Source organism: Rhinopithecus bieti, unplaced genomic scaffold (assembly GCF_001698545.2).
Source record: "Rhinopithecus bieti isolate Rb0 unplaced genomic scaffold, ASM169854v2 scaffold_36008, whole genome shotgun sequence".
In the NCBI taxonomy this organism is placed as follows: Eukaryota; Metazoa; Chordata; class Mammalia; order Primates; family Cercopithecidae; genus Rhinopithecus; species Rhinopithecus bieti.
Genome location: NW_016816204.1, coordinates 822,140 through 830,601, shown reverse-complemented (window position 1 = coordinate 830,601; position 8,462 = coordinate 822,140). Strand labels below are relative to the sequence as shown.

Below are 8,462 nucleotides of genomic sequence, written 5' to 3'. Positions count from 1 at the left end.
CGAACACCAGGGCTCAAGTGATCTTCCTGCCTCAGCCCCTCAAGTAGCACTATAGGGGCATGCTGCCAGACCCAGCTAATTTTTTAAATTTTTTGGTAAAAAATTAGCCAGGGCCGGGCACAGTGGCTCACGCCTATAATCCCAGCACTTTGGGAGGATGAGGCAGGGTGGATCACCTGAGGTCAGAATTTTAAGACCAGTCTGGCCAACATGGTGAAACTCCCTCTCTACTAAAAGTACAAAAATTAGCTGGGCATGGTGGCTCATGCCTGTAATCCCAACTACTTAGGAGGCTGAGGAAGGAGAATCGCTTGACCCAGGAGGCAGAGGTTGCAGTGAACTGCGACTGCACCACTGCACTCCAGCCTGAGTCACAGAGCGTGACTCCATCTCAAAAAAAAAAAAAAAAAAAAAAAAAAAAAAAAAAAATTAACCAGGCCTGGTAGCTGGCGCCTGTAATCTCAGCTACTCAGGAGGCTGAGGCAGGATAATGGCTTGAACCTGGGGGCAGAGGTTGCAGTGAACTGAGATTATGATACTGCATTCTAGCCTGGGCGACAGAGCGAGACTTCGTCTCAAAAAAAAAAAACAACTTTTTTTAGTAGAGGCCAGGCAGGTGGCTTACACCTGTAATCCCTGCACTTTGGGAGGCCGAGACAGGCAGATCACCTGAGGTCAGGAGTTTGAGACCAGCCTAGACAACATGGTGAAACCCTGTCTCTACTAAAAATACAAAAATTATCTGAGTATGGTGGGGTGTGCCTGTAGTCCCAGCTACCAGGAGGCTGAAGCATGAGAATCACTTGAACCCAGGAGGTGGAGGTTGCACTCCAGCCCGGGCGATGAAGCAAGACTAGTCTCAAAAAACCAAAACAGGCCGGGCGCGGTGGCTCAAGCCTGTAATCCCAGCACTTTGGGAGGCCGAGACGGGTGGATCACGAGGTCAGGAGATCGAGACCATCCTGGCTAAAACGGTGAAACCCCGTCTCTACTAAAAAATACAAAAAAAAATTAGCCGGGCAAGATGGCGGGCGCCTGTAGTCCCAGCTACTCGGGAGGCTGAGGCAGGAGAATGGCGTAAACCCGGGAGGCGGAGCTTGCAGTGAGCCGAGATGGCGCCACTGCACTCCAGCCTGGGTGACAGAGCGAGACTCCGTCTCAAAAAAAAAAACAAAAAACAAAAAACAAAACAAAACAAAACTGCATGTATTTCTTTTTTTCTTTTCTTTGAGACAGAGTGTCTGTCAGTCACCCAGTCTGGAGTGCAGTGGTGGGATCATGGCTCACTACAGCCTCAACTTGCCAGACTCAAGAGATCCTCTTGCCTCAGCCTCCTAAGTAGCTGGGATTACAGGTGCATGCCACCACATCCTGGCTAAATTTTTAAATTTTTTTGTAGAGACAGGGTTTCTCTATTTTGCCATACCCAGGATGGTCTCGAACTTGTGGGCTCAAGCAATCCATCCACCTTGGGCCTTCCAAAGTGCTGGGATTACAGGCGTGAGTCACCACACCCAGCCTAATATGTGTTATAATGCAATTGTACTCTTCCACTTTTTTCTAAATCAGAGAAGCATTTATTAAATGCCCCAGCAGTGCAGCTGAAGACAGAAAAATTAAATAGTAATAGAGCAAACCAAATATAGGAAGCACCTAAATAAAACACCTGAATCACTTATCCTTAGTACAAGTAGGAAGTATAAGTACAGTTTAAGGTAAACAAGTAATCAGTTTGTATTCTATCATCTATCAGTAAATAGCCTCTTGACAAAACTGGTTTCTCAAAATTAGCTGAGGGCATCTATAACTCTATAGCAATTATTAAATATAACTTGGCAATGTGGTACAGTATAAGGAACAGTTAACTGGAAACCAGGACATCTGGGACATTGCAGCTATGTGACTTTGGGTAGGTCATTTAAAAGTTCTCTAGGCAGCCGGGCACGGTGGCTCACACCTGTAATCCCAGCACTTTGGGAGGCCAAGGTGGGCAGATCACTTGAGGTAAGGAGTTCGAGACGAGCCTGACCAATATGGTGAAACTCTGTCTCTACTGAAAATACAATGATTAGTTGGTCGTGGTGGTGGGCGCCTGTAGTCCCAGCTACTCAGGAGGCTGAGACAGGAGAATTGCTTGAACCTGGGAGGCAGAGGTTGTAGTGAGCCAAGCCAAGATTGTGCCACTGCACTCTAGCCTGGGCGACAGAGTGAGACTCCATCTCAAAAAAAAAGAAAAGAAAAAAAGAAAAAAGAAAGTTCTCTAGGCTTTAGTTTCCTCAATATAAAATGAATGGAATGGACTGTTGACCTCTAAGCATTCTAATAAGTCTAGAACTGATTATCAATACTTCATTAATGGTATTTGTCATTCTCCCTCAGGTTTTGGGGGACTTTTTTTTTTTCTTATCAGTAGAAACAGGGTCTCACTCCGTTGGCCAGGCTGGTCTTGAACTCCTGGCCTCAAGCAATCCTCCTGCCTTAGCCTCCTAAAGTGCTGGAATTACAGACATAATCTTACTCAGATTTTTAAAGAAGCCATTTACAAAGATATAAAATTTGGGGGCGAGATGTGGTGGCTCATGCCTACTCTGGGAGGCCGAAGCGGGTCAATCATCTGAGGTCAGGACTTCGAGACCAGCCTGCCCAACATGGTGAAACCCTGTCTCTACTAAAAATACAAATAAGTATCTGGGTGTGGTATTGAGCGCCTATAATCCCAGCTACTGGGGAGGCTGAGGCCAAGAGCAAAACTCAGTCTCAAAAAACAAACAAACAGGTTGGGTGCATCATGCACATATTTAGCATCATGCTAACATTCACATTAGTTCCTCATATGTAGTGTAAATATCTGAGGGAGAAAATATATGAATAAATAAATAGATACCCCTATCCATTTATACCTTCCAAGTCCCACCCAGAATTCTGGTCTCCCGGCCAATTCCACCTGCAACCTCTCCCCACTTCCTCCACACCAAGACTCCCTCTCTCCCTACAAAAGAGAAATCTTTCTTAGTATATTAGAATCACATAAATTTCCAACACCAATCCTAATCTACCATTTACTAGCTCAATAATCTTTGGTAACTTCCTGAACTTTTTAAGCCTCAGTTTTCTTTAAAACTAAAGTAACTAGTACCAGCTGCAGAGCAGAGTGTTGTTATAAGATAAAATGAGATAATGTGCCTGGCACATTAATAATCAATGAATGTCAGCTATTATTATTATTGCCTTAACACTTGTAATATTTATTTACTTATTTATTTATTTTGAGACAGAATCTTGCTCTGTTGCCTATGTTGGAGTGTAGTGGCATGATTTCGGCTCATTGTAACCTCCACTTCCTGGGTTCAAGCGATTCTCCTGCCTTAGCCTCCCGAGTGGCTGGAATTACTGGCAGGCATCACTATGCCCAGCTAATTTTTGTATTTTTAGTAGAGACGGGGTTTCACCATGTCAGCCAGGCTGATCTCGAACTCTTTAAGTGATCCGCCCACCTCAGCCTCCCAAAGTGCTGGGATTACAGGCCTGAGCTGCTGTGCCTGGTCCATATTTATTTACATTTACAGTAAAGGAGTACTAAAAAAAACTAATAGGACCAGCAAGGTGGCTCACACCTATAATCGTAGCACTTTGGGAGGCTGAGGAGGGAGGCTCACTTGAGCCCAGGTGCGCGAGATCAGCATGGGCAACATAGGGAGATCCTGTCTTTAGAAAAAGTACAAAAATTAGCCAAGCACCTGTAGTCCCAGCTCTTGGAGAGGCTGAAAAGCAAGAGGATTCCTTAAACCCAGGCGACTGAGGCTGCAGTGAGCCGTGATTACTCCACTGCACACCAGCCTGGACGACAGAGAACGCGTCTTAAAAAAAAAAAGGTTTAAATTATGAACTGACCAGTGAATTTTCTCCTCAAACTTCCATTCTTTTATCTCTTCCGAGAAACTTACTATGTGTTTCACTAATGCAGCACAGTTTAGAGTTTGCTTAACACTTTGTAATTTTGAAAACTCTTAGGCTGGGCATGGTGGCTCAAGCCTGTAATCCCAGCACTTTGGGAAGCCAAGCTGCCAAGGCAGGAGGATTGCTGGGTATCATAGCCAGACCAGCTTAGGCAACATAGCAAGACCTCGTCTCTACAAAAAAAAATTTTAATAATTAACTGGGCATGGTTGCATGCACCTGTGGTCCTATCTACTCGGGAGACTGAGGTGGGAGGATAGCTTGGGCCCAGGGGGTTGAGGTAGCAGTGAGCTGTGATGACACCACTGTACTCCAGCCTGGGCAACAGAGTGAAAACCTGTCTCAAAAAAAAAAAAGAAAAGAAAATTCTTACTTTGAGAGGCTGAGGCAGGAGTATCACTTGAGCCCAGGAGTTTGAGACCAGCCTGGCAACATAGCAAGACCCCATCTCCAAAAAAAAATCAGCTGGGCATGGTGGCCCTCACCTGTAGTCTTAGCTCTATTCAGGAGACAGAGGTATGAGGATGGCTGGAGCCCAGGAGGTTGAAGTTGCAGTGAGCCATGATCTTGCCACTGCATTCCAGCCTAAGTAACACAGTGAGACCCTGTTGCAAAAAAAAAAAAAGACAATTCTTTGTCCTGTCAACTACTATATAACTCTTCGGGGGCAGAATCTTGTCTCATACTTTCATGTTAATATATTGTGCTTATTACATTGTTAAGTATTTTTTTCTCTATCAGTCTGCCCTCATAGGGTCTGAGTAATTCCAAGGCAGAGATCAAGTTCTACCTGTATTTGTATCCTGAAGGCTTAGCAATCAGACACAAATAAGTCCCAATAAATATTAAGTGGATAAATGAATTAATCTTTTTTCCCTGCAATGCCTTACACAGTACTTTACACATAACAGGAGTTCAGTAGAGCTTGTTATTGGATTTATGCAGAAATCTTTTGGACTCAACCACCACACAAAGCTTTATCTTGCCTCAGAAAAGCACTTCTATTTTAAAGTTTAGCTGCTGACATTACAAATTAGGTTTTACTCTAACATATATCAAATAAATGGGTTCAGTGACTAACCACATCAAGATCAGCTGAAGAAGGATTTTAAAAGCCTTTTTTTTCTTTTTTCTTTCTTTTTTTTGAGACGGAGTCTCGCTCCGTCGCCCAGACTGGAGTGCAATGGTGCGATCTCGGCTTACTGCAATCTCCGCCTCCCAGTTTCAAACCATTCTCCTGCCTCAGCTTTCTAAGTAGCTGGGATTGCAGGCGCTCGCCACCATGCCCGGCTGATTTTTGTATTTTTTAGTGGAGACGGGGTTTCACCATGTTAGGCAGGCTGGTCTCGAACTCCTGACCTCAAGCAATCCGCCCGCCTCCGTCTCCCAAAGTGCTGGGATTACAGGCGTGAGCCACCGCGCCCAGCCAAAAAGCCATTATACTAATTAATGCATTTGTGAACCTCAACATGAAAAAATCCAGTTATGTAATCAAGAGAGGTTATCCTTTTCAAATTTATACTTACAAAAGATAGAAAAATGATCACAAAACTCGTATCTGTCGATTGAAATAAATTATTTTTATTACTGACTTGAAGCCATTGTTTTCACTACAAATAACAGTTAACCAGAAAGGTGGTCCACACCTATTTCCAGAAAACACTCCTTAAGACTCAAAGACTAGATGTTTTCCCCCTCAGTGATTTTAACTCCTGAGAGACACCTTTTATTTCAACATTGAGACTTTCAAAACATGTTCTGTCTCCTAAAATAAAATTTCATTCATTTCTTAAAAGGCAAATAGCTTGATAGGCACACTTTAGGAACACTAGGTTTTACATCCAAATAATTAAAACCATCCCTAGATTTAGTGTTCAGCCTGCTTGCTGCCTGCCAATTAAAAAAAAAAAAAAAAAAAAAAATAAATTGGTTTTTTAGGTTACATTTGCGGAAGGTTTAAGTGTCGTATTCCACATTTTTTTCACCGTATTCATCTAACCTGATACCTTGATATATTTCATAAGCACAATCGCTAAAGAAATTGTACATCCATCCATTGATATAATGAGTAACTGGGGAGAAGGCCAAACGTCAGACGCTTAGCCAACACACCCCCTTCTTTCGCAAGCTCAATTACGCTTCATGAGGGAAGCAACACTTAGTGGTTTTTTTCTTCATCAAAGAACTCGCCTCTCTCCGGCCCCCAACCTGCGCTTTATTTTTAGAGTGCATCAATTCATCTATATCCTACTCGTAGTTCTCAGCCCCGAAAAGAACTTCCCAACTAATACTAGTTCACCAGGAACTTTCGCCCTTTCGCATCTCAGAGTGGTCCGGTTGGGAATTTTCCTCCGGGAAAGAGGGAAAGTGAGGCAGCGTGACTTTTGGTTCTGGGACGCCACCATTCCCCGCCCACGCCCCATGCTAGGACCCAGGTCCTGGCTTCGCGCGCGGTCCCCGACCCGCCCTCAGGCCAGAGCCCGGGGGGCATCTGTAAAAGATCTGATCCCTTCTCCTCCCTCCACCCTCCTAACCAGTGAAAAAGAAACTGGGCCCAGGCCTCTGTGCTCTTCCACTCTCAACATTACCCTCACTCTGCTGGCTTGTAAGAAACCATTTCTCCCACTGTTTCCTTTCTCCCTAAGTAGCCTTAAGGTTCGCCTGGTTAGTCCTCTCGGAAGTTCCTGAAGTTCATCCGTATATGAAACAGCCCTTGCTCCCAACACACTCGATACACGCGCGGCTCCTCTCTGGACATCCAGACCACGGCGCATGCGCTCATCTTCTCCTCGCAACGCATTTGCCTCTACACTCTCCGTGGTACCTCTCTCTCCCCCTGGTTTTCAGTTTTCATGATTGTTATTTCCGACCTCTCCATACTGCCAAGGCATCGTAGCCCCCCTCCGCTCTCTCCTCTCCTCCCCTGCCCTCACGCGCCTCCTTAGCGACGTAGATCTCTGGTCGTCTTCTCTGTGTTCTCATCATCAGACTCCCAGTCTCGCCCCTACACTAGCCCTGAAACACTCAGGTCAATTACGCCTCTTCTCCGCCGACCTTCTACTGGCATAACTCATAACCTTCCCCGTCTGGTTTATCATTCAGGTCTCAGGTTCAAAACTCCCCTCCTCCAACCGCCTCTTCATTGAATTCAAACCGGATTTAATGCCACCGAGTTGCGCATCCACCCCACATTACACCCTGCCTTTCCCCCCGGCCTCCCCGCCCCCCCCGCCCCCCTGAGGGTGTCGCACTCACCGCTCCTGCCGCCGCATACTTAACCGCCGCGGCTGCTATAGCTACAGGGAGCCAAGGCAACCAGCTCTCGCGACACTTTCCTTGGCCACAGCGAGAGCAGACGAGAAGAGACTCTCGCAAGAAAGTAAATGAGTCAGGCTGGAAACGGCGAAGTATATCTCGCGATAGCACAGTTTAAAATGGCGGCCTCAAGGCGTTTTATGGGTGCCCCGGAAAGGCATGGAGGTGGGGCACGGGCGAGGATGAAGCTTAAATTGGCCGGGAGTCGGAAAACGATTGCAGGCGGGACCGTCCGAAGGGGCTGAGGAAACTTAATATGGCAGACCCTACACGGGGATAACTTTAGGGATATGGTCTTCTTTTCCCAATTTCCTCAAACTTAGAGCAGCGTCGCCTTTAGCTGAAGGTTCGTTTTCCCAGCATTTTCCCTCTCCAGGCGGAGTAGTTGGAGACAGAGAGGGCAAGCCAGAAACTGACTTTCCTATCTCCTCATTCCCTTCCATCAAGAACTTTTCATCGTTCTTTCCCCACCCTGGTTTGTAAATGGTATTTAGCTTCAGAGAAACGTTTCTCCATGGGTGCCCTGCCCCATCAGTTCGCCCCAGCCATATAGGAAGTTACCAAAAAAAAATTTTTTTTTATTGACCTTGGATGCAGAAAGCAACCGCACTGGTGTGTGATTTGAATTTTGCAACTGTTGCTTCCTGCCCTGTGGCCACGTCCCCCTTACTTGGTGACTCTCAGCACTTAGTTGTGGGGCTTTGTCTCTCTGCTCTCAGACAACTATAAAAGCTGACTAATTGAACAGCATCTAATTGAACAGAAGGTGAATTTAAAGAACGTTGGTCGGCCGGGCGTTGTGGCTAACTGCTGTAATCCCAACACTTCGGGAGGATGAGGCGGGAGGATTGCTTGAGCCCAAATGTTCGAATCCAGCCTGGCCAACATGGCAAAACCCGTCTCTACAAAAAATACAAAAATGAGCGGGGCATGGGCCGTAGCAGTGTCTCACGCCTGTAATCCCAGCACTTTGGGAGGCCGAGGCGGGCGGATCACGAGGTCAGGAGATCGAGACCATCCTGGCCAACATAGTGAAACCAGTCTTGGTCTCTACTAAAAATAGAAAAATTAGCTGGGCGTGGTGGCATGTGCCTGTAATCCCAGCTAGTCGGGAGGCTGAGGCAGGAGAATTGCTTGAACCAGGGAGTTGGAGGCTGCAGTGAGCCGAGATCACGCCACTACACTCCAGC

General features: G+C 46.1%; 1 protein-coding gene across 3 annotated transcripts in view; it reads right to left on the bottom strand.

Moving 5' to 3' along the window:
• The window catches only part of LOC108516873 (inactive ubiquitin carboxyl-terminal hydrolase 54), a 114,091-nt gene extending 106,753 nt beyond the window's left edge, over positions 1-7,338 (bottom strand). For 2 of the 3 annotated variants that reach the window (XM_017854555.1, XM_017854560.1), the window contains exon 1: positions 7,213-7,337. The gene's annotated coding sequence lies outside the window, so the exon portion shown is untranslated. Of the gene's footprint in view, positions 1-7,212 lie in introns of all 3 variants that reach the window. The other variant, XM_017854562.1, reaches the window with a different exon arrangement.
• Positions 7,339-8,462: the final 1,124 nt, after the last annotated feature.